The sequence below is a fragment of the Gopherus evgoodei genome, chromosome 10 (assembly GCF_007399415.2).
Source record: "Gopherus evgoodei ecotype Sinaloan lineage chromosome 10, rGopEvg1_v1.p, whole genome shotgun sequence".
Lineage (NCBI taxonomy): Eukaryota > Metazoa > Chordata > Testudines > Testudinidae > Gopherus > Gopherus evgoodei.
The window spans coordinates 34822432-34846183 of record NC_044331.1 but is presented as its reverse complement, the minus strand read 5'-3'; the positions used below and the strand labels follow the sequence as shown (position 1 = coordinate 34846183).

General features: G+C 43.2%; 1 protein-coding gene across 12 annotated transcripts in view; it reads left to right on the top strand.

Annotated features, from left to right (window-relative positions):
* The first annotated feature begins 3165 nt into the window (after window positions 1-3165).
* HERC1 (HECT and RLD domain containing E3 ubiquitin protein ligase family member 1) overlaps window positions 3166-23752 on the top strand; it is a 266405-nt gene continuing 245818 nt past the window's right edge. For all 12 annotated transcript variants that reach the window (XM_030576957.1, XM_030576953.1, XM_030576956.1 and 9 more), the window contains exon 1: window positions 3166-3291. The gene's annotated coding sequence lies outside the window, so the exon portion shown is untranslated. The remainder of the gene's footprint in view (window positions 3292-23752) is intronic.

Genomic DNA, 23752 nt, shown 5'->3' with positions numbered 1-23752 from the left:
GCCTGAGACTTTGACCAAATTGGTATGTAAGTTTTCATAGTTCAAAAATATTAAATGTGCATGAGTCTAAATTCCTTGAGTTAAAAGGACACTTGTGAACTTAATTTATGGTACACCTCTACCTCGATATAACGTGACCCAATATAACACGAATTATGATATAACGCGGTAAAGCAGTACTCCGAGTGGGGCGGGGCTACGCACTCCAGCAGATCAAAGCAAGTTCGATATAACACATTTTCACCTATAACATGGTAAGATTTTTTGGCTCCTGAGGACAGCGTTATATCGAGGTAGAGGTGTAATTCACTCGTTTGCTAAAAAAGTCTAGCTTTTGACATAGCACTTTAAAATAGTATGTCCTTAATGTTTAAAAATTATGTATTTTATCATGGTTTTCCTCCCACCCTGCTCCTCTGTTTACGCTTGTTTGGAAAAGTCTTTTCAACAAGAGAGAAACTGATACTGCATGGGGAACAGTGAAGGTGACTACACAAAAAGCTGTTCAACACACCAAGGTGCTACTTGTAACTAAAGTGTCTGCAAAAATTTCAAACGGAAATGACTCTTCTAGTTCAGTGGTTCTCAAACTGGGGCCGCCGCTTGTGTAAGGACAGCCCCTGGCAGGCCAGACCAGTTTGTTTACCTGCCCCGTCTGCAGGTCCAGCCGATCGCAGCTTCCACTTGCCACGGTTCACTGCTGCAGGCAAATGGGAGCTGCTGGAAATGGCGGCTGATACGTCCCTCAGCCTGCGCCGCTTCCAGCAGCTCCCACTGTCCTGCAGCGGCGAACTGCGGCCAGTGGAAGCCGTGATCGGTCAGACCTGTGGACGGGGCAGGTAAACAAACTGGCCCAGCCCACCAGGAGCTTTCCCTACGCAAGCGGCGGCCCCAGTTTGAGAACCACTGTTCTAGTTAATGGCATCTCTTCAACATTATCCTCTGTGGCTGCAATCTGTGGGAGAGTAGTATAATACTAACTATTGCTAATGGAGATTATCATTCAGTTTGAGTGAATCAAGAACTGCAGGTTTTGGAGTAGAACATTATGGATTCTATTCCCGCCACAGATAGAGAATCTCATGAATCCAGGCATTAGATTTTAGGATGCAGTAAAGTACTGTAGTCTGAATAGGGTGTCTGAGCAATGAATTCCTGTGGTTTTTAATCCCAGATTTGCTTCTGACCCTTATTTCAGCCTTGCTTTGTCACCTGTAGCAGAACTGTCCCCTGGGTTTAGGAAATGTCCTGCAAAATTTGAGATGGGTGACTACTCCACACCAGACTTGCTTTGTGACCTGTACTAGTTCCTTTAACCTCTCTGTACACCAGTTTTCCCCATCTATGAAAAAGGGGTAGCAGTGAAATTCATTAAATGTGTACAAAGAGCTAAGATAATTGTGTGTTTGTCCCTGTCAGAGACACACAGACACAGCCGGGGGGAGGGGGTTGTGGGGACAGACAGATGGAGCTGTGGGTAGGGGAAAGGAGCAGCGATGGGCACCCCAGGACTGGCATAAAATACACAGTACAGAGAGGGCTTTCTGAGGGGGCTATAGCAACACCCCTCTGCAGAGCAGACCCAGGCTGTGGCTGGCTCCGTCCATCACTCCTCCCACCCCACAAAGAACCACACAACCCTCTGCCCGCCCCCCCTTGTGCTTCAGGGGGTCCTAGGGTCCAGGGCAGCCTGGGGGGTTAGTGGGAGCTGTACTGGCAGCAGTGAGTGACCTGGCCCCAGCCCACTCTGCTCCACCTTGCTGGCTCCCGGCATTGCTCAGGGGCCGGAGCTTTGGGGAAGAGGTGGAGTGTGAGCGAAGTGGGAAGAGATGGTGCGGAGCAGGGTTGCTTGCTGCTGTTGGTGCCAGGCACCTTGCTAACCCTCCAGGCCACCCTGGACCTGCATCCCCTGAAGCACAGGGCCCTCCAAAGCACGAGGCCCGGGGTGGTTGCCCCGGTCGATCCTATGGATGGGACAGATCCACTTGGGCACCACCAAAAATTATACAAACCTGCCACCCATGCACATTGTGCCATAGGGCTTGTAGTGCACAGAGTTATGGTAGGGATGGGGCAGGCCCTATGAAACAGCGAGGCACAAGATGCACCCTGTGCATGAGGCTCATGGCGGGCTGTGCTGCACATTGTGCTCCAGGGCTCCAGGGAAGTGACAGAGGCCATGGGTGCCAGGTTCACACCGTGCAGGGGCTCATATGAAGATGTGGCAGAGGGCACGACACAGCAGGAGCCAAGGGCGTGCACACTACGTGGGGCATACGGCGGGGTGCCGAGTGCACACTGTGCAGGGGCTCATATGAAGATGTGGCAGAGGGCCCGGCACAGCAGGGGGCCGGGGCGGGCACACTACATGGTGCACATGGCGGGGTGCCAGGTGCACACTGTGCAGGGGCTCATATGAAGATGTGGCACAGGGCATGGCACAGCAGGGGCCGGGGCGGGCACACTACATGGGGCACATGGCGGGATGCCAGGTGCACACTGTGCAGGAGTGCGTGTGGGGATATGGCAGAGGGCACGGCACAGCAGGGGCTAGGGGTGGGCACACTACATGGGGCACATAGCGGGATGCCGGGTGCTGCAAAGGCTCGTGTGGGGATGTGGCACAGGGCACGGAACAGCAGGGGCCAGGGGCGGGCACACTACATGGGGCACACGGCAGGATGCCGGGTGCTGCAAAGGCTCGTGTGGGGATGTGGCAGAGGGCACGGCACAGCAGGGGCCAGGGGCGGGCACACTACATGGGGCACGTGGCGGGGTGCCGGGTGCTGCGAAGGCTCGTGTGGCGATGTGGCAGAGGGCACGGCGCAGCAGGGGCCAGGGGCGGGCACACTACATGGGGCACACGGCGGGATGCCAGGTGCACACTGTGCCCGTGTGTGGAGGGGACGCGGTGACCGTGGGCTGCGTGGCACAGCGGGAAACAAGCGGCACGTTGCGCTACTCCGCTCGGCTCGTGGGTGTGTGTCGTGGGACACGTGCAGGCGCGGCACAGCCTTGCTCGCTGCTACGCGCGCTCCCGCCAGCCAGGCTCAGCCCCGACGCAGACAGGGTGGAACTCCAGGAGCCGCCCCGCCCCGCAGCCCGGGGGAAGAGGGAAAGCCGCGACAGGGTCTCGCGAGAGTTGGGCGCTTGCCCCGCGAGATCGCACCGCCTCCTTCCCACGTCATGTTTTCTCTTTGACAAGCTGCCGCCGCTGCGGAAAGAACGCGACTCCGGGCCGGGACCTGCCACCTCCGGGCCCCGAGCAGCTGCTGCTCCGCCTGGACCCTGGTAACTGACTCCCTCCGCCCCTGGGCGCGAGCGCCGCGCGTGCCCGGCCTCGGCGCGTCCCCAGCCGGCAGCGGCGGGGTGGGGAGGCCCGAACCAGGCGAGCCGGGTTCAAAGCCCAACTGACTGCAGCCCCCTGGTCCGGAGGGGGCGGGCGCTGTGCCCCTATGGCGCAGGGGGGCGGGGGCAGAGGGGTTAAGGTGTATAGAGGGGTGGAGTGAAGGGCAGAAAATGAAGCGAAGCCAGATACCCCCCCTTCCGCTCCCCAGTTCCCGGAGCTCAGGGAAGGTAGTTTTCCCTTCCGGTCTAGAAGTCTCGTCGAGTCTCTTCTTTTAGACAGTATTCGATATAAGGTACCTTCTTGCTGTATGTTGGGATGAGATCCACAACTCCTGTAAGTCTGCGCCGCTGCCCCGCCGCTCCCACCTCATGGTAACGATGAACTGATTGTAGCATGTGCATTGCCTGTCACTTCCATGTATTTAATTCTGCGTTCTGGGCTGCTCTGGCTGGTATCATAAAATGAAGGCAGAAATAATTGTATAGACTTTTGTCAATGACATGTACGACTTTAAGTATGGTAAACATCTCCTGACCTGTTGTCTGATTTGCATTGCACCCTGTGGCTTGTTGGCTGGCTCCCAGCTGCAGTAGAGAGAAAGATCCACATACTTCCATTTCCAAGTTATTTTTTTCATGACCTTAGTTGAATGGTGCTCTAATAGCTCACTTTGGCCTGCATGCAGCTTTTCCTGTGTTCTCTAAACAGATTGTTTTTTGGATGTGTTCTAGACATATTTGTCCTCATCTTGCACCCCACTTAGGGTGGAGCAGGGTGTTGAGGTGTAGAGCCTCCTTATCCCTGTTGGACCTATTCTTTCCTGTGTTGATATAACGTACCTGAGCAGGTTGTTCTTTGCTGGACTGTGTAACTCATGAGTAAGGATATGATTCTGTCATATAAATTTTGATTAAATTTCATAGTAGAGGTGCAGGGGGGAAAAATCAAGGAAAGGATGGAGACTGGGGGGCTGGAGAGAAGACCCTGACCCTCACCCTGCAGAGGCATCTCCTGTATTGCCAGGCCGGGCCAGGTTTCCCCACTCTGGATGTCCCAATTGGTTGTACTGTTTATCCTTGAAACCAGTAGCTGTGGAGTTTAGCAGGGGTTACTCAGTGCCTGGGAACTTGCCCAGTGTAACCACTGGTCATGGCTGCCTCTTGTGATTGACCTTTGCATCAAGCCAGTTTAAATGCCTGTATGTGGCTGTATTAGTATTCCCTTTTTGAAGGTTGGAAATGATTTACTGAAGTTACAAAGAGCCTACAGTACGTGAGGTTTTTTTAAATAGTAGTGATAGGATACATTGTGAAGATCTTTCATCCTGAAGGATCTCAGTTCTTTAGGAATCTGTACACTAACTTACATGATCGAGAGAGAAACTTAAATATTTCATAGAACAATTGAGGCTGGAAATGCAAAAGCTGAGGTTCATAGTAACCTTAACTTGTCTACATTGTACAAACAGTACCTAATCTATCTCTCAAATACACATGTTCCCCACTGAAGTGAATAGGAATAGTGCATATAGGAGTACCGAACTGGGACCCACTGGGTCTTAAAGTACAATTAATTACTATTCTAAAATACTGTATAGGGTGTAATGTAGGTGAGTAATGATTGCTATGAAAATCGTATCTTTACTGTATGACTCTTGAACTGTTTAAAAGTGTGATTGACATTAGCTTATGTTTTCATGCATTTCAGTTTTTAGAAGGAGGAAAGGGAAAGGAGACTATCTACTGTTTTCTCTGCATACTACTGTAGTTGGAAAGCTTTTGACTACGCAGCTGTAGAACCCCACAATGAAACAGGCACAAAAGGGTACAGTTCTAAACTTAGTAGCAGCTTCATGCTGCACATGAATATTACTTTATGTCAATTACTTAAAATTGTTTAAAAATTATCACTCTTATGTAACTTGAAATTAAAAAAAACCTCTTACCTTTCGGATAATGGATGGAAAGGTTCAGCAGAAAAGGACCTTTTTTTTTTTGTTAGAAAACTCTCAACGGGACTTGAAAATTGATGACTCCACTAGCTCCAGGCTGATAAAAGATAAGGGAGTGGGAGGAATCAGTGAATTGTAGTGTGTCTGATTTGATTAAAAGACCCAGTTCCCCCGCCTCCAGCTGCTGGGTAGAGCAAGGGTAGTACAATTCTTACCATGGTTTTGTCCTGGAACCCTGCTTAGGGGCTTCATCTTTTGTGTCGGCTTCTGGTTAGTATGTGTCTGATCAACTTGAAGCCCTTTCTAGTTGTTGACAGGGAATCCCTTGCTTCCTTTCCCCCAGACTTGGTGTGTGTATGTATACGTCAGGTATCTCTGTTATTCAACTCTTCTCCCATTCTTCTTGCTGCTATCTTTGGATTTCTGCTACTCCTTTCTGAGTTTCTGTTCTTTGGGTAGCTCCATCACTTTTAGCTTTTCCCAAAAGCAGCAGATTACTTTGAGCTCACTTCTTCCAGTTTTCTGTGGGCCGATGGGTTTTTCAAGCCTTGGTTATGAGCAGGTGAAAATGAGATAGGGTGTGGTGGGATTTAATATATTAATGATTTATAAAATAGGAGTGAACTTGAAGATGACACCAAGTTATTTAGGTTAGTCAGGACTAAAGAACTCCCGAGGGACCTTGAAAACTTAGGAGATGGGCCTCGTGAAGACAGATGAACTTTTACATTGGTAAGTAGAGGGAATATCTTGAATCGGTATGTCAGTAATTCATCCAATATCTACTGGTCTGTGGACTACACCTACTAGCCACTGTGAAAAATACTTAGCATTATGCCTTAAGGATACACCCCCTGCAATTTAAACAAATAAAGAACTCTCTGTAAGTCTGAAAACTTGTCTTTCTTACCAAAAGAAGTTGGTGCAATAAAGATATTACCTTGCCCATCTTGTAGTACATACAAATAAAACAATTGTATATTATAATTAGGGCTGTCAAGCGATTAAAAAAATTAATCACGATTAATCGCACTGTAAAACAATAATAGAATACCATTTATTTAAATATTTGTGGATTTCTACATTTTCAAATATATTAATTTCAATTACAACACAGAATACAAAGTGTACAGTGCTCACTCCATATTTATTTTTGATTACAAGTGTTTGCACTGTAAAAAATACAAAAGAAATAGTATTTTTCAATTTACCTAATACAAGCACTGTAGTGCAATCTCTTTATGATAAAAAGTTGAATTTACAAATGTAGAGTTATATTAATTAAAAAAAACTGCATTTAAAAATAAAACAATGTTAAAATTGTAGAGCCTGCAGGTCCACTCAGTCCTACTTCTTGTTCAGCCAATCGCTCGGACAAACAAGTCTGGTAACATTTGCAGGAGATAATGCTGCTCACTTCTTGTTTACAATGTCACCTGAAAGTGAGAACTGGCGTTCTCATGGCACCGTAGTAGCTGGCGTCGCAAGATATTTATGTGCCAGATACACTAAAGATTCATATGTCCCTTCATGCTTCAGCCATGATTCCAGGGGACATGCATCCATGCTGATGATGGCTTCTGCTCGATAACGATCCAAAGCAGTGCAGACTGGTGCATGTTCATTTTCATTATATGAGTCAGATGCCACTAGCAGAAGGTTGAGTTTCTTTTTTGATGGTTCCGGTTCTGTAGTTTCCACATCCAAGTGTTGCTCCTTTAAGACTTCTGAAAGCATGCTCCACACCTTGTTTCCTCTCAGATTTTGGAAGGCACTTCAGATTCTTAAACTTGGGTCGAGTGCTATAGCTATCTTTAGAAATCTCACATTGGTATCTTCTTTGTGTTTTTGTCAAATCTGCAGTGAAAGTGTTCTTAAAAATGAACAAAATGTGATGAGTCGTCATCTGAGACTAAACATGAAATATATGGCAGAATCCAGGTAAAACAGAGCAGAGGACATACAATTTTCCCCGAAGGAGTTCAGTCACAAATTTAGTACATGCATTATTTTTTAATGAGCGTCATCAGCATGGAAGCATGTCCTCTGAAATGGTGGCTCAAGCATGCAGGGGCATATGAATGTTCAGCGTATCTGGCATGTAAATACCTTCCAATGCCGGCTATGAAAGTGCCATGCAAATGTCTGTTCTCACTTTCAGGTGACATTGTAAATAAGAAGAGGGCAGCTTTATCTCCAGTAAATATAAACAAACTTGTTTGTTTTAGTGATTGGCTGAACAAAAAATAGGACTGAGTGAACTTGTAGGCCTTGAAGTTTTAGATTGTTTTGTTTTTTGAGTGCAGTTATGTAACCAAAAAAAATACCTTTGTAAGCACTTTCATGACAGAGATTGCATGATGGTACTTATATGAGGTGAATTGAAAAATACTATTTCTTTTGTTTATCATTTTTACAGTGCAAATATTTGTAATAAAAAATAATATACACTTTGATTTCAATTACCACACAGAATACAATACATATGGAAATGTAGAAAAACATCCAAAATATTTAATAAATTTAAATTGGTATTGTATTGTTTAACAGTGCAATTACAATTTTTTTAATTGCAATTAATATTTTTGAGTTAATCACGTGATTTAACTGTGATTGACAGCCCTAATGATCACATTCAGTTATAACGTTATCAACCTTCGTCTCCTCTTTGTATCTTACTTTTTCTCTCCCATAATTTCTCCGCTGTACTAATCTTTTCTAACATTTTGGAATCAATTGCTCCCTCTTCTGCCCATCTACTTGTCCCTCTAGACTCCCATTACTCCACATTTTACCACACAACTAATATAGAACTAAAAATATTAGGTAATGATAAGAAAAATGTTGAGGGCAATGCTTGGGAGAAAAGCCAGAACCCCAGCAACTGATAGCAGGTGGGAACTTCCAAGGTAGTGGTTCTCAACCAGGGGTCTGGGTACGCCTGGAGATACACAGATCCAGGGCCGGCCTTAGGATTTATGGTGCCCTAGGCGAGATTATTAAACTGGTGCCCCTGTGCCTGATCTGCTCTTAGCAACACAAACATAAGCTTACAGTATTGGAAAACTTGCCACATTCACGTTATTAAAACCAGTTTAACTTAATGAAGCACACTGTAATGCTGATGGACTAGCACTAAAGAAGCAGCACTATAGAAAAAATTCTGATATGACAGAATGATGCAAATAATATATTTTTTTAATTTATCAAAATTTTATTGGAAATTTATATGAAGAGGTATTGAAACAAAGATTTGTTTTTAATTAAAAGCAATCTTTCTGGCTTTTTTGGCTGCAAAATCAGTAATAATGTCATCGTATGACAAAGACACAGTCGTGTCTTGTTCGTTTGCAAGAATAGCAAGACCAGTTAAGCATTCCTGACTCATTGTAGAGCGGAGATAGTTTTTAATGAGCTTTAGTTTTGAGAAACTCCGTTCTCCTGATGCTACTGTTATAGGAATTGTCAGTAGAATACGAGTGGCAAGGTACACATTAGGATATATGTCAACAAGTTTGCGGGTATGAATAAACTGTACAATGTCCATCACCGATTTTGCATGTGGCAACATTGATGACAGTGTAGTCAATTCTTCGTAGAGTTCAAGTCCATTTAAATCAAAACTATCACCGTGCTTCAGGAGGCTCTCTAGGTTCTTGCACTTTGTCATTAGTTGCTCTTGTTTTCCTATTTCGTTGAATTTAGTTATGTCATACAAAAATCCAAACTGTTCATGGTGTACTTGCAAGGTATGAAACCTTTCATCAACAGCAGATACTGCTTTATCCATCACAACATTAAAAAATTCAACCTCAAATTTCTTTTCTGGATCGTCTATGGGCATGATCTGCTGTACAGATTCTTCACAAAGAAGTGTCCCTGGCCTTTTAAACTCATATTAACTATGTATTTACTTTATGAAAGTTGGAGAAAACATTGTGAAAACGTAAAACATTGGCTGCCCAACTTCTGGGCTGGCAAAAGTTATACTGACTCACAGGGAAAAAAAAGCAGGAGAATCTTAGTACAACATATGGTCATGCTATATCAGGGGTCGGCAACCTTTCAGAAGTGGTGCGCCAAGTTCACTGTAATTTAAGGTTTCTCGTGCCAATAATACATTTTAATGTTTGTAGAAGGTTTCTCTCTGTCTATATTATATAAATAAACTATTGTTATGATCTGAGGTCTTGGCCACCGGTCCTGCTCAGGCCACTGCCAGCTGAGTAAATGAAACTCCAAACCGGCAGCGGGCTGGTGGCTGGAACCCTAGACAAGGATCCCAGGCCCTGCTCAGCCCGCTGCTGGTCTGGAGTTCTGACCACCAACTCCTGCCAGCCAGGATCCCGGCCGCCAACCCCCCCCCTCAGCCCACTACCAGCCTGGGATTCTGCTCCCTCCAGGCTGGCAGGAGGCAGAGTGGGGCTGGCTGCTGAGCTCCTGACTGGCAAGGGGCCGGCAGCCGGAACCCCAGAGTAGCAGTAGGCTGAGTGCTGCTGGCACCCCAGACTGGCAGCAGACTGAGCCACTCAACCCCCCACCGGCCCTACTCAGCCCGCCACCAGCCCACTCAGCCCGCTGCCAGCTGAGTGAATGGAACCCCAGGCTGACAGCAGGTTGAGTGGTTCAGCTGGCCTGCTCAGCCCATTGCCAGCCTGGGGTTCCTTGGGGGTCCCCAGGCCAACAGCAGGTGCTGAGTGGGGCCGATGGCTGGTATCCCAGCTGGCAATAGGGCAGCAGCCGGAACCCCAGAGCAGTGATGGGCTGAGCCGCTCAGCCTGCTGCTGCATACCATCAAAAATCAGCTCACCTACCACCTTTGACACGTGTGCCATAGGTTGCCGACCCCTGCTTGATACACTAGTAAGGAGATGAGCATATTACAGTTGTTGGAGGGCTCTTATCAGGAGTAACAGGCTATAGGAAAGTCAGTCAACATTTTTTGTTTCTCTGATGAAAACTGGCCCACTCCCTGCCTCAAACCAAACCTGTCACTAATAATTGTCAACAACTTAATTTTCTGTTTTTGTCTAAGATATTGATTTAAAAAAATATTGAAATTGGATTCAGGATTGTTAGCAAGAATTTTTGGCAAACAAAGTTGTTAAATGACAATCTAAATGGCAACACAGTACTGCTTTCATGCTTGGCTCACCCCCTAGCCTGCTGGTCCAACAGCTGCAGTAGAGGAGGAGATAGGTGGAAAACTGCAGGACCCCAAAACCCACCTCTTGGGGTGCAGCATGGCAACAGCAGCAGCAAACCCTCAGGTTCAATCACACGCCAATGGGCACCACCACCAGCCTTATGGACCATAGTGAAGTTAGCACAGCATCTGATCTCAGAGGTGGGGCACCCATGGAGCCACAGCAGCTCATCCTGCCGTGTGCAGCTCCCCCCGGATGAGATGGATCGCTGGCAGCTGCCAGCCCGGGGGAGAGGCGCTCCCCAGCTATGGTGGCCAGATCCAGATGTCCTGATTTTATAGGGCCAGTCCCGATATTTGGGGCTTTGTCTTATATAGGCACCAATTACCCCCACCTAGAGTGACCAGACAGAAAGTGTGAAAAATCAGGACAGGGATGGGGGTGGGGGGGCGTAAAAGGAGCCTATATAAGAAAAAGACCCCAAAATTAGAACTGTCCCTATAAAATAGGGATATCTGATCACTGTACCCCAATCCCCTATCCTGATTTTTCACACATCTGGCTAACCCCAGCCAAGCCCTGTGTGACATTCCAATCCTGGCTGCCTGCCGAGAAAGTGAGTTACTTTCACTTTCATTCCTCAGCAGGCAGCCAGCCAGCCCTGCCCCCACCTATCCCCCAGCACCTCACCCAACCCAGCCCTGACGGAGGGGAGGGAGGAGAGAGAGAGGGGTGCTCCTGGGGAGGAGGGAGAAAGGAGGGGGTGCTCCGTGGGGCGGGGGGAAGAAGAATGGATGTTATGGGGGACAACAAAGGATACTGGTTGCAGAGCCACAGAGCCTGCCTCACCTCACCTCAGTTGAGGGGAAAGAGTCACACTCACAGGTGAGCTCCTTTCCCAACTCCCACCCCCTCCCCTTCCCAGAGACCCCAGCAGCCAATCCCGTCCCTCAGACTGTGCTGCATTCTGCTCTCTCTAGGACCCAGCAGCCCTGCTTCTACACTATCTGGGCTGCCTGCAGAGTGGTGCCCCCAGGCCGAGTGAGGCCCTACACGGCTGCCTATTCTGCCTATGCCTAAGGATGGCCCTGCACAGATCTTTCGGGGGTACATCAACTCATCTAGATATTTGCCTGATTTTATAACAGGCTACATAAGCACTAACGGTGTCAGTACAAAAAAAAATTTCACACAGACAATGACTTGTTTATACTGTTCTATATACCAGACACTGAAATTTAAGTAAAATATTTATATTCATATTGATTTATTTTATAATATGGTAAAAATGAGAAAGTGAGCAATTTTTTTTTCAGTAACAGTGTGCTGTGACACTTCTGTTTTTTTATGTGTGATTTTGTAAGTAAGTAATTTTCAAGTTAGGTGTAACTTGGGATCCGCAAGACAAATCACATTCCTGAAAGGGGTACAGTAGTCTGGAAAAGTTGAGATCCTCTGTATTAGGGTGTTATCCCTATTTGAGCTGACTTCTCTCTTTGACTTATGCCCCCCAACCTAGATAAAAATAGACACATGCAAAAGTGTGCTTGATTACCTATTTATAAACCCAACAGAGACTTTAACATAATTTTAATAAAATTACGTACACTTGTAAGTTTTAAATACACAGATACCAGGGTGGATACAAATCAATGATTTTTTTTAAAACCAAAAAAATTAGGTTGTTTTTTGATAAAATGCTTTTTGAGGGAAAAAACCTATCTAAAGATAGTTTTAATTTAGCTGCATTGTGGCTCAAAGATATTTCATCATGCAATAGGGATTATAAATTCTGATTGTATAGTATGAGAAGATATATTCATGTAATATTTAAGAAAAGTTTTGTAAATGAGTTCCAGTAGTTCATGGATTAGGGACCCAGTGAAGTTTTAATAACGTTCCTTTACCTGTGGGTAAGACAGGCATGCGTGCAAAATGCAAACAGTGCAACAAAGAAATGCAAAGCCTGGTTGCCCAAATGAAACAACGTCATGAGAAGTGTTCCCTCTCAGGAGGAAGCTGTGTTGAAGATGATGAAAGGAACATGTCTGAACGTGCAGGATCTTCAGGTTGGTAAACTTTGTTATTTCATACTTCTTTCTTAAGGACTGCCTGTCTTCCTTCTGGACTATTCTTGAATTCTCATGTTTGAGCAAAAAAAATAGTTGTTACTCTATGGTACTAGCATTTCAGATGCAGTTGTGATAAAAAATAAATAGTGAAAATAAGCAGCTCTTCCTTTTACAATTTCACCTTCAAATGAGCAGTATGGTAATAATAATTAAATAACAGCATTGACTTATTTTGTTCAGGAGAATCCATCCTCAGCATACAGGATTCTGAAGACTATCAACCATCAAGATCACTGTAATTTTCTATAGTTTCAGAGTTATCTGCCAATGATAGTGTTTCAGTCATATCGTGTATGTCACATAGCCACAGTACGTCACCTGTAGCAAAAAGGAAAAAAAAATCTCCATCATCCAGAAACAACCACAGATAAGTTTGTGATAAGAACTAGCAGATTACAAAAAGCGATAATTGATGAAAAAATTGCCTGGTTTGTTTATGTAACAAACTCTTCTTTCCGTATGATTAAGAGCCTATACTTCATTAACATGGTTCAATCATTAAGACCAGGATACAGTCTACCCAACAGAGCAGATGTCACAGGCAAATTGCTGGATAAAGTGTATGAAAGAGAAATTGAGCAGTGAGCGAAAGGTCTGGAGGGTGAAATTGTTAAATTGTTAACCTGAGTCTTGATGGGTGGAGCAATGTCCATAATGATCCTGTTGTATGTGCTTGTGTAACAACAGAAGAAGAGAATGTCTTCCTTGCGGAAACAATTGATGCATCAGGAAATGCACACACAGCAGAATACTTACAAGAAGTAGGAGTAAAAGCTATAACAAACTGTGAAAAAAAATTCAAATGTCTAGTACGCAGCTTGGTCACAGACAATGCTGCAAATGTATCCAAGATGAAAAGAAATTTAGAAGAGAGTCCCAAGCTAATAACATATGATTGCAGTGCTCATTTGCTGCACCTCCTAGCCAAAGACTTCAGAAATAAAGGCTAATGTTGATGTTGCAAAATACTTCTGTAGCAACCATTTTGCAGCAGCTGCTCTGAAAAAAGTGGGAGGAACGAAGCTAAGTCTCCCACAAGATGTGCAATGGAACTCAGTAGTGGACTGTTTTGAGCACTGTATCAAGAACTGGCCTAATCTGGTGGCAGTTTATGAACAAAATCATGAAAAAATAGATGGCACCGTCACAGCCAAAGTTCTCAACATTGGGCTTAAGAGAAATGTTGAACACATGCTGAGTACTCTGAAGCCTATTTCTGTAGCCTTGACAAAAATGCAGGAAAATAACTGTTTCATTGCTGACACTGTTGAAATTTGGAGGAAACTGAGTGAGATCTTAAAAAGAGAAATACGCAATGATAGAGTTAAATTACAAGCATTAGAGAAACAAATGGGACAAGCACTATCTCCAGCTCATTTTCTTCAAATATTCTCTATATTCGGTACCAGGGTCAAATCTTAAATGCTGAAGAAGAGGAGTTGGGTTTGACATCCAGCAATCATCCCTCCTACATTGCTAATAAGTTCAATGTAATCAAGGTGGCCCATTTCAACCAGTTGGCAAGAAGGTGTGAGTATCAGCAGGGGGAAATCAGTTTGATTACATTGAACTCCTTAGCACTACATAAGTCATTTTCCTCCCTTCTTGACAACTATTGAGAATAGCCCACTTCCACCTTAATTGAATTGGCTAGTTAGCACTGAGCCCCCACTGATGGGTAACTCCCATCTTCTCATGTCTTGAGTATTTATACCTGCCTCTGTATTTTCGACTCCATGCATCTGATGAAGTGAGTTTTAGCCCAGAAAAGCTTATGTCCAAATACATTTGTTAGTCTCTAAGGTGCCACAAGGACTCCTAGTTTTTTTGCTGGTACAGACTAACACGGCTACCACTCTGAAAGGGTGGGACAAGGTCCATGCTTCAGCTACAAAAGGCTGGAAAATCCAGTCATTCATGGGGTGTATTTTCTTTGGTAAAATATCCAAATGGGCTCTGAGACAAGTCAAGTGATTCTTGATTGGGTTCTCAACGCTTAGTAGTTCAGATTCTGTTTAGTCAGTAGTGCCAGTTAACAATGGGAATGGACCGCTTAAACCAGTTTCAATCTTTGTGTTCCAGTGAATGTTTCTCTTGAGTGCCGATATCTTGCTGTGCAGGTCAAAAATAGTACTTTCTGCTCCTTGCAATGAGACATCTAGAGAATTTAGTTTATCAAAAATATCAGCAAGGTAAACCAAAAACACATGACAGTTGGGATCATACAGTGTCTGCATTGCTAAAATTCAAATCCACTAGAAAAAATCAAACTTTGGTTCACAGTTCATAAATAATGTTGCAACACTTTCCATCCGGATAGACACCTGACTTCAATGTGAAACAAAAAAGCATCATGCTCCACTCTCATTTTTGCGCAAAACATTGCAAAGAGACTGTGCCTTTGTGGGCTGTGTTTTGATAAAGTTGACAATTTTAATAGCAGAACTCAGAACATCAGTAAGTTCCTGATTCATGTTTCGAGTTGCAAGAGCTTAGTGGTGTATCATACAATGAGTCCATGATATATGTGGAGCAATTTCAAACAGTTTGGTTTTCAAGCCTGTCCTACCTCCAGACATAGAAGAACTCCATCCGTACAGATTCCGATGCAGGCTTCCTACTTCAACTCATGAGAACTTTTTGAAATTACTTTCTAATTTAACAGTTCAGATCCAGTTGCATGCGTCTTAATTGGCTTGCAGAACAAAAAATCTTCCAATATTTCCTTAAACTGGATTGCAATCAAGAGATCAGCTGTATGTTCATATTTTCTGACATTTCAGAGATTCGACAGCTGACTGTTGTCTGACAGTGGGATCATTTTTAACTTCTCTGCCACACTGTCACCGAGCAGTGACCTGCAAATGTCAATTGCTCTTGGAAGAACTCTTCTGTGTACTGTGTCAACAGCCTTATATCTGCCAAAAGAGTCAATCTGATTAAATCAGTTGCAAGACACTTTCTCCATGCTATTTCAATGTAATTTCCAGTGTCATGTTCTTATTATGTAATAATCATAAAAAATACCTTGCGCATTGTGCTGCCCAATGTTCCTCCATGCACCTTCAGGGAGGCATGCCCCACGGTTGAAAACCTCAATTATAGGTGTCTTAGAACTGGTGTGGTTAAACAACACCTATCACTTCATTATATCAACGTAGTTAAAACAGTACAACCTCCCTTCCACTCCCAGTGTGGATGCCGTTATATTGGTGTCAAGGTTCGTTAGACTGACATAGCTTATTCCCCTTCCTGTATGTGAATAAAGGCTTGTCCACATGGGAAAGCTTTTTTTTTTTAATGTGTAAATTTGTGTCCACACAAGGTGTTAAAATTTACCTGTCATCTTATCATATCTTTATTCTGCTTTGCAAGTGACGGAATTGTTTTTGAATGAGTTATGCTGGTATGAGGTTTGTGTGGACACATCCCTATTTTGGATTAACTATATACTTCTGGCAGTTCTCTCCCTGCTCTATCATGGCATGTTACTTCACATCTGGATCAGTGTCTTTGTTTACATGTGTGCTCTTTGTGCCAGGGTTACCTTGACTGGATGTTGCCTCTCTGTTTAAATGTTAACACACACCAGGGTTTGCCCCTTTTGAGATTCCAGTTTATGGTGAGTTCACACCCTCAGAATCATATACTCATTATAACAGCCAGGCCCCGTGCCTCCACGAGGTTCTGGGCTTCCTTGCCCTTTTAGGAGACGGGCATGTCCAGTTGTATCTTAACAGCAGTCACCAGACTATCAAGAGAGGAGTGGCTATTTGAGCAACTGTGGGAGAAGGGTCACTCCTGGGACAAGTCCCAAAGCAAAGGAACTCTAGCAGAATTATAAAAAGTCAGACCAAAACAACACCTCCAGTAATGCTCTCACTATCTCCACCTATTCTGAGGAACTGGACTAGATTTTTGCTACGGTGGACGCAACTAAACCTTGACATGGTGTTCTGGACAGTTTGGTCACAGCACCAGAAGGCCACGTTATGAAATCATGGACCCCAATTGGGAGATTTCCTCAAATAGCCAAGACCTCTCTAGCATGCCAAACCCAGAAGCAGCGACAGTGCCAGAGATGTCTCCCAAAACTCAGGCAGAGAGACAGCCTGAAAGTGCTGCAGAGGGGATTACTGCTAGTAAGTCATAGTTGCTGTATTACAATACAACTGTATGGGAGAACTAAACAACTTTTGTTCTGGGTAGTGGCTGGTCACTATCTTGTTGGGTGAGTTTCACTTGACTGGCTTTTATTCTTCCATCCAGCATGCTCAAAATGACATCTGTGCCAGAGACTTTTAAGATCAAAAGTATTGTTTTTCTGAAATATCAAATCTCACACCCACTGGCTGAATGTGGTGACATTCCAGATGGCAGTGGCCGCATGATCTACACATTTAGGGGAACTCTCATGTTGGTAGTCTACCATTGCAGCTCTCACAGCTTTACAGATCTCACCTGGAAGTAGCTTTTTGCCTCCACTGCTTGTTATCCCAGTTCTGCATCACTGTCCAGTCATAGCACTCAGTGCTATTTGGCTGAGCCCAGACACAGTGTTCCAGTGAGTGAAGCTGCTCCAGGAAAATGTCGTGCAGAAATAACTGTTCTTTCATCCTGCTTCTCTTTTAGCCGTTTCCTTGCAATGTTACTGTGGCTGTCTCTTAACTCCTCCATAGCAATCCAGCTGTGTAACTGCCAATATATTCAGAGCAGCCTGTTCATATTAATAACTGTCAGGATCATGGCATCCAGGAATTTTAAAATAGTGCTGGCTTGCAAAAGCCAGGTGAATTATTGGATGACATGAGGAATCATGGGGATCAGAGTCCCCAGTCCTGGAATTCCAGCAGGTTCTTGCAGATATCCCAAAATGAACAATGAGAAAAATCCCAGAATGCATAGATCCTGGTGGTGGAACATTACATCATGAGATATCTACCTAGAATGCTGTGTACTATTTCAGAAAAATGCGGAGTTGTGTGAACTCAGTGATTCAACAAGGAAGTAGCTTATGCTGACCTAAACAAAGCACTCTTTTGTTTCTGATAGTAATACCTATATTGTTAAAGTGGAAAAACACATATCTATGTATACTGCGATACTGGTATAAGGCATCTTTTATGCTAATGTAACTAGGCCCATGCTGGTGGTGGTAGTGGTGGTGGTGGGGGGGTTGTATTGGTAGAACTATTTTGGTTTTTAAAAAAAATCACATTCCTAATCAAAATAGTTATCATGGTACAAAATCTGTGTGTGGACCAGGCTTTAGATCCCCAGCCCCTTTCCCTTTTGGAAGGTGGGAGAAGCAGCATTCGCTTTGCTTCCCCGCCACTTCAGATCTCTGGACTGCTGGAAGTGTAGATCACACTGTTCTGTCCTTCCTCCTTTCTCATCCTCCTGGCTGCTGCAGGAGGATGTCTTTTTGTTGCTCTGTACCTTTTCCAGTCTGTGTTTCTAAATGTGCTCCTAGTTTTAGCAACAAGCATCAGTGTAAAATTGACCTGGGTCTTATTTTCACTGCTCTACCTTGGTTCTGAAGGGCAGCATAGAAAACAGATATGATTAGTTTTCACACTGCTGCAGCTTGGCAAAGCTATGAGAAGCAGTGACAGTCCTGGAGCTGTCAGAAGAGTATGAAAAATAGTATTAATCAGTTTACTCTTGGTTCACATTTGGAAAATTTATCTGAAGAAAGTTTTTTAATCAAATTATAGGCCTTAGGTTTGTGAGAAGTGCAACTTTTTCTGTGTAGACGTGGCCTTAGATTTTACACAAATTTTTGATACGTATAAGGGTAAGATTTCTGCTACTCAAGGGTGAGTTGGAGGATGAATTCTTCAGTAATTGATTTGAACTAATCAAACATGTTGTTGGGTTCTGTACTAACAACCATTCAGGAAAAAGACCTGGGTGTCATTCTGGATAGCTCACTACAAATATCTGCTCAAAAATAAGAAATCAGTCAATTAATAATGGCTTGTTGGAGGCGTATATGGTTATCTCAGACACTGCAGCTTTTTTATAGATAACTGTGTAACAAATTCCATAACTGATCATATCCATGTCCTCTGTGTCATTTGTCATCTCAGATGGAAAATCCTTGGAGCAGGGACTGCATAACTTTCCATATTACCACAAGGAGGACCGAATTCTGATTGGGGGCATTTATGCAGTACTGCAGTTTAAAAGCCTAATATGTAATTAGGTAGTATAAAAAGTAGGATAGAAGATAGCTTTGAAAATATTATACCATCATAAAAACTACTGCTCAGTCTCACTGGAATACTGCATTCAATTTTTTTTGTCATCTTAAATATAACATATAGCATAAAAAGAAGCCCAGAGAGGGTAACCTAAATGATCAGAGGCTTGGAGAGAATTCCATATGAAGAGACTAATAAGATTTGAACTGTTTAGAGAGAGGAGATGAATAAAAGGGGACACGATTTAAATATATAAAATAATTGTGCCGAAAAAGTAAACAGTGTGCTCCTATTTATCCTGTCTCATCATATAAAAGCAAGGGAATGTTGAATGAAATGAAAAAGCAACAAATGTAAAACTGACAAAAGGAGCTACTTACAACATAACTAGCTGATGGAACTTGTTGCCACAAGATAGCAATTAGGCCAAGAATTTAGTAAAATCGTAGATAAGGCTTAGACACTCATTGGATAATGGGATCATCCATGGTTATGCTAGTTAAGGTAAAGATATTTTTATAGGGAATATAATGTCATGCTTCAGGACATAAAACATCTATTGACTGAGGTGGGGGGTCAGGAAGAAATTTTCCTTTTGGGTAGGTTATTCCATAATTGTTCACTTTAAGGGTTTTTGCACTTTCTTCTTACCTGTCAGATACTGGCCATTGTCAGACATATTAGATTAAATGGATAACTGGCCTGATACAATATAGCAGTCTTTTATTTCACTATCATTAGATGTTACTGTTGTATGAAAAAGCTCCTCCAAACCCTGTTAATGTACAGTATTAAGATTGCACAGTAAAAGTTAGTGGGGGAAATGTTAAAATTTGGGTTTCTGTTGAGCAGTATTTCCCAAACTTGGGATGCCGCTAGTGTAGGAAAAGCCCTTGGTGGAGTGGGCCGGTTTATTTACCTGTCGCATCTGCAGGTCCGGCCAATCACGGCTCCCACTGTCCGCGATTTGCTGCTCTGGGCCAATGGGAGCTGCTGGAAGCGGTGTGGGCCAAGGGACATACTGGCTGCCACTTCCTGCAGCTCCCTTTGACCTGGAGCAGCGAACCACGGCCACTGAGAGCCGTGATTGGCCGGACCTGTGGACGCGGCAGGCAAACAAACCAGCCCATCCCGCTAGGGGCTTTCTCTACATAAGCGGTGTCCCAAGCTTGGGAAACACTGTATTAGAGCATTTCTGTAGAAATATTAATATGGTCATGGTACACATCTGTATGCCTTTGGGGACATGAAAGGTGGTAATATGTTCCTTGTTTTTTCTGATTAAATGTATATAGAAATATTATTATAGTCAGAAAAGTGACTACAATTGGCCCTTTTCTTTTTTCCTCCAGAGAAACACTCTCACCTTTGTGCACTTAGGTTTGCTTTAGAGATCAAAAAGAAACTTTTACCAACTTTTACTCCTGTTAGTACTGTAGGGTCATTGCAGCTTTGGAAGAATGAGCTGGATTGTTAGTGAATCTATAGAATTAACTACATTCTGATTGCAGAATCTTTTACTCTTGATGCAATAGCCAGAAAGAGCCCAGCTTGACTTTCAGGCCCCATCTGCAAAAAATATTTCTTGCTGTTTCAAACACAAATTAAATTCTACTCTTAGCAACAATAAGAGCTGTCATGCACCCTGGCTGCTGCCTGTTTTACATAAAATGTCCTCTAATCTTGCTCAGAGCACTACTAATGGACATAGCACTTAAAATACTGGCAACGTGGTCTGCACTAGGACTCCTAATGTTGCCAACATTGATGGAGCTGACTTCCGTAAGACAAACACAGAATTCAGTCTTGCATTTTTCACAGCTACTTTTCAGCATGCATAATTATGCTTTTAATGTTGGTATTTCCAGCCTTTGATTTTTAATTATACAGCTTTTAATGCTACTACATTAGCAGTTTTTTGCAATTTTATCAAAAATAACTTTAAATTTAAGCAGTTTTTAAATCATGCAGTTGTTTGTAGGCTTTGTAATTCTTATCTCATTGAGATGAGATGCTGCAGGAGGGACTCTTATGTTTGGAAGTGTTCTGGCTTACATTGATGGCTATATTTTGCAATGAAAGGGGTGGGATTTTTTTTTAGGAAGGCTTAGATTTTGTAGCAATGCCGTAGAGAATCTAAAATTGCGGGATCTGCAGTTTTTCTAAATTTGTGCAATTCTACTATTTTTTTAAAACAGTTTTAAAAAAGTTTTCCTTTATCAGGGACTCAGAATATCCTCTATATAAACTATCCCAACAGCAGTGCTTGTCTTTGCTTGACCTCTGCATTGGTCAGACTGGATTAGAATGAATGTGTAGTGACCTGGGGCTTCGTTAAATTATAGCTCTGTTTAAAATCTTAGCAGTTGTCCACTGAGCATACTAGATATTCCGTCCCCAAGTCCAGCCATTGTCTGGTCACACGGTGCTGCCTTCTCCTTGTTTCCAGCTACCAGATCAATATAAATGAAAGTAATGATATAAAAGTATTGGTTTGCATTTTCCCTGAACTACTCCTGTAGTTGCCACATGAATGTTATGTCATGTGGAGGAAAGGAGGTGCCTGTGTTACGAATGAGGGGAGTGTCCTAGGTTGCAACAGATGGAAGTGGAAATGGCCTACAAAGACACTCTCAGAAATGTGGCCCACTCTCTGAAGACATTTGACAATCCCTGTCTTAGAAAATAGAATAAAATGAATAAATTAGAATAAAAGGGAAAGGTAGGTTAGTGTTGTTCACTAGTGCTGGATCATAAGACAGCACCTGATGGTTCGCATTTCCATCTGAGAGAAGCAAAATACCTAGCTTGAGCCACAGGAAGCCAGGAAGGGGAAGTTAAGGAACAGCTCCTGTTATGTCTTCATCTCACTCCCTTGCCGTTTCTAATCTAGTCACATCAGGGCTTCTCTCTTTCCACCCACCCCATGTTCAGCTCTGGGTCAGGGCAAGTGGTGCTTCAAGGGTCTCTGGAGCTGATATCTCAGTTTCTAGGAGCAGCAGCTCCTGTCCTCAACAGAATGGTGCCAAAACAAACTCGATCATCCTTTGTGGCCACCGAAGATGGTGGGATATGGGAGTTACAGAATGACCCCCGCCCCATCAAAAAAAAATGTTGGTTGCAATCTCAAAAAGATTGAGAATCCCTTGTTATAAATTGATATCTAATTTTGTCAAGTTGAAAGCATCACTAGATAGATTACAGTCTTGTAGTTACAGCCTTTTGTGTCAGATGAGGAATACCCTTTTATTTTAGGGCTTTTTTGCATGGCGAAATTCATTGGTATAATTATATACCTGTGAATCTACAGCAATAACTCCGTGTGGATACTCAGATTCCTGAATAAGACTGTGTCTTTTTCTGGTTTGTCCTATATTGCTTCAGAAGTGAAGTGCCCACATGGAGTTATACTTGTATAACTATACTGGAAGAATTATACCAGTATAAGCATTCTACTAATGTCCCCAGTGTACACAAGCCCCCAGAGTTCATTTGTTGAGCAGTTTTTCGTAGTCTGTGGTTTAGGTGTACTGTGCGCAGACTCCTTAAAAATCCTTTGTATTATTACTTTTCCTTGGCTTGTACCCTTCTTGTTTATATGGGCTTTATCACTTAGTTTAAGTGTGAGCACCTTGCATTACTATTTCAGACACTCAGGCATATTTTGTATGAGTACAGAGATAATGATTTTTCAATTACATCTTTGAGAAATAGTCATACAAAATTTGTCAGGAAAAATTACGTGACAACCCTTTGCCATGATTGATTTTTGGGGGAAGTGGGATTTTTCTCTTTTGTAAAAAAGTTACTTTGGGAAAATGAAACTCTGCAAATCTGGATTAATTTTAGATACATCTTTTTCAATGAACCTGATTTTTAACAAAGTTTGGTATTGCTTAAGTGTTCCCCAGAAAATCCACTTCATACTTATGCTTCCAAAAGCCCAGTCTTGGCTGGAACATTTTCAGTATAGTCCTTTGAACACCCAGGCCTCATATCACATCTCTTATCACATCTCTGCCTTAGAGAAGTTACATACAATCCTGGCCCACAATAATATATAATTTTTTTACATTTAATACAAGGGACCCCAAAGATAATTAAACTTAATTCAATAAGATCTCCCAATGATATTGCAGGAAATTGTCATATCTGTCACAATGATCATCTTAGTTGCAGCACATTAGACTACTACATTATTTTAGCACCATCCATTATAGAGGAAAATCACTTCACCTATCAGAAATCCAGCCCTTTCTGGGTAAAATGATGCAGCTATCTTTAAACATGCACAGGGACTTTACTTAACAGTTTATACAGGAAATGTGAGGTGGTCTTCAGGTATCTGTAAGCTTGAAATCTTGTCTCTCACCAACAGAAGTTGGTCCAGTAAAACATATTACCTCCCACACCTTGTCTTTCTCATATTCTGGGAGAGCTGCAACAACACCTTATTCAGTTGACACTGTAAAGCTGAGATACTCATTGGATCTATCTGTGGGCCGATTCGAGAATTTTGTGACAAGAGATGGCCTATTTGTATAGAAGGCTGACCAAAAAAACCCGGAAAACTTTCAGCTGCCAATAAAGACCTTGATTGCAACATAAATATTTGTTTTTCTGTATCTTAACAAAGGTTATAAATCAAAATTATTACCCGTGTTTGTGGCAGTCTCTTATGGGAGAGGTGACATCAATGATTTCTGGCATTGTCCAGATGAGAAACTGAACTTCTCTCCCTGTTTTAAAGTTGTAACAGCCCAAGAGGGCCTGATCGTTCACTACCCGAAACTGTAAAATGGATTGGAATAAATTTTCCTCCCAAACAAGTCTGGATGATGCCTCCGTAAGTTTGAGTTCCTCCCGCAGGATTTGGCCCAAGAGTAAGGCAATATGGCAGCTCAGTGCTCCCTGCTAATGGTGTGGGATGCAGTGTACTTGGCAGCCAGGGTGGTAGTGTCTGTGGT